The following is a 3,031-nucleotide window of genomic DNA, read 5'->3' as shown; positions in this document are numbered from 1 at the left end:
TAATAGATTTTGTAACTGTCACTTAAAGAATAGCAAAATCGTCTCAAGTCTCAAAATTGTCCTAACTTAAAATCTTAAATTTAGAGACTTGATACTGTATCACAGTACAGAATCGAACCGTAAGTTTCAACTTTCGTTAAGAAATAATAAAGTAAACACAAATGTATACACGCAGCCAAATAGTCGATGCCCAAATAGAAGCAACGTTTTCATTCATGAACGCAAGRACAATATCATCACATCTCCCCGAACATGCCTTCGCAAACAAGGGTCTTCTCACGACGATGGCAAAAGCTAAAAATCATGAATTGAATAATTTCTGACGTTCTTCTAGAAGGGAAAAGTGTCAACCCAGCAAAGAACAGAAAAAATGGTTGGCTGACTTCCTAAACGTGCAATGCAACACTGCAAAGAAATTCATTTACAGTGCAAAGCAATATTGCATGGCATTACTGCTTTGTCAGATAAATTGTTGGCATTTTACTGCATTTATGGACGAGCAAAAGATTGGTACCATCACTAACATTAACATATTCGACAACAAAGTTTTTTTAAATGAATGTGCAGGAATATTGCTGTATTCTTTTGAAAACAGCCTTGGAATAAATAAACAATAAAAAAAAGCCGTCGTTTTGGATTATTAGCTAGCGAAAATTCACGGAGAAGAATTCCAAAAACCAAAAAATTTTATAAGGTTATCGAAAGCATGGAAGACGATGTATTTCATTCTCATTTTCGAATGAAGGAAAGTATATTTCAGGTATTTATTATAAAATACGTAGAGTATTGAGTATTGATAAAACTAATACCCCAACTGTAAAGAAGTTGCAGATTGCGATTAAGCCTTGGCGGAATTCAAGTGAAACTGGACGTAGAGCAATAACGTTGGAAAAAGCTTTACAAATAACAATTTGAAAGCTAAGCAATAATTGTTCTTACAGAGATGTCAGCAATCGGTTTGGTGTGGCAGCTGGCCTCGCATATAAGGTGTTTCTGAAAATAATTAAAATGATTGCCGCTTGAAGGGAGATGTAATCAAATCTCCCAAAACTGCAGCGGAAAAAAAACAAGTAAATGAAGAATTTACAAACCTGCGGTATAATCTTTTTAATTTTGTAATTGCATGCATCGACGGAACTCTTATTCCAATTTCGAAGCCAATCAAAGATGAAATCAGCTATCGCAACCGAAAGGCAACGTATTCAATCATTACACAGATGAAAAATTTACTTTTTTGCATGATAATAATTACTAACTGGAAATATTTTCTTCAGGCTATTGTAGATAGTCCAGGTGCATGCCACTACGCATCAGTTTGGCAAAGGAGCTCTGTCAGGAAAGCTATGATTAGCAAGGAGATTAAAATCTGTTCYAATTACCATTTGTTGGGCGATGGAGGATATCCATTAGAATTGTTCCTTATGGTGCCGTATCAGGATAACGGGTTCTTAACTCCAATGCAGTCAAAATACAATGCGATTCTGTCTTCAACCCGCGTTGTWGAGGAACAGGCATTTGGTGTTTAAAAAAAAAATTTAGAATACTCAAATACATCGAAGTTCGGCCTCCATATTTGCCAAAATTAATTACAATGGCATGCATGATTGTTCATAACATAACAATTGAAAATGAAGGCTACTTAGTCGATGAAATAGATGAAGAAAGTGAGCCCCAAATAGTCGAAGATACGACTACATCGGGACAAAGGGAGGCAAAAGCAAAAAGGGTTGTACTGGCCACGCTATTGTCTGCCTAATTGAAAACAGTTTGGACTTTAGAGTTATAGTTGTTTTTTAAACTTTATTAAACCCCAATAAAGAAAAAATAAAAATGAAGTAACAGTCAGTTCATTTTGCACTTGCAGGAAAAAAACAATTCATTTTGCACTTAAAATTTAATATGAAAAATTCATTCAAAATTAAACGTAAAACATACTTGAATTCTGAGATTTGTCGAGTATTTTCTGGAACAGTGTACGAATTTCTTTCAAATCGACCAATTTTCCTATTTCCACTGGTAGCTTCTCTGCCTCCATGTCCAGCAATTTCTTCATAACTTTGACTTGACACGACTTGAAAAAGATTTCCCTACTGTAACTAAAATTAATTTTTACAACTGGCATCATCAGCATTAACAGTGCTATTACATATACATTGGTGTGAACAATATAAAAGCAACAATATGGTATTATGAAGTTTTAAAATTTGCTGTTTTCTTATTAAATAACTTTCTTTATTTTTTTAGAAACACGTATATCTTGTATAATTTTTTTCAATTGTGATTAGAATTTACCACCATACAAAGGTAAATAAAAACAAATATTAATGCGAAATTCTCTTTTTGTTCACACAACATTACAATTCCGATATGTAGTAAATTTCTGCTCTTTAATTTGTGCAATGCCAGTATTGAAACAACCATTCTGCCAGGGATAAAGGGATGTTCGACTTATTCCAGTGTGAGAGCGCTTTTTTATAACATTTTCCATTATGACCAGATGGGACATTTAGTACGAAAAAAAATTACTCTATAGTGGTTATTTAATATATGGAGAATCTATTTAAATCGTATGTTAAAACAACTGACTTTTGATCTTTCAATACTAAATAAAAGGATTTATGCTTTTTAGCTCTCAATCAATAAATGTTTTCAATAATTTTCCATCGGAAATAATAATATGATGGATTACAAAACGTTTCATACATCTAAATTTCACAAATTTATATATTTTTTGGAAAGATTCATCGCTCGTTTCCAATKGCTAAACGTCCAAACCTCCTGAACTTTGACAGCGGATCGAGTTCGTGAGGTTTTGACGTTTAGCAATTGCTCTCTCACTTCCAATGAGAGATAATTTGGGAATCTCTTTATTTCTGGTTTTGCGTTGAACATCAAGTTTCGAAAGAATTTCATTGATTTTTTCGCAACTTTTTATGCCCTTCCTTCAGTAAACTGATATTACCTTCAATGGGCTAGGCATTGCTAACTTTGCGGGCTAAAAATTTTCCCATCCCTGTCATACTTAAACCAA

At 33.5% G+C, this 3,031-nt stretch overlaps 1 long non-coding RNA gene across 1 annotated transcript; it reads left to right on the top strand.

Moving 5' to 3' along the window:
- Positions 1-207: 207 nt before the first annotated feature.
- Positions 208-1,835, top strand: LOC108965764. The gene is made up of 2 exons (XR_001993132.1): positions 208-760; positions 823-1,835. It is a non-coding gene; the product is annotated as an uncharacterized LOC108965764 (long non-coding RNA).
- Positions 1,836-3,031: the final 1,196 nt, after the last annotated feature.

Source organism: Bactrocera latifrons, unplaced genomic scaffold (genome assembly GCF_001853355.1).
Source record: "Bactrocera latifrons isolate USDA-ARS-PBARC rearing strain unplaced genomic scaffold, ASM185335v1 scaffold_1473, whole genome shotgun sequence".
Lineage (NCBI taxonomy): Eukaryota > Metazoa > Arthropoda > Insecta > Diptera > Tephritidae > Bactrocera > Bactrocera latifrons.
This window is presented reverse-complemented; position numbering and strand designations above follow the sequence as displayed.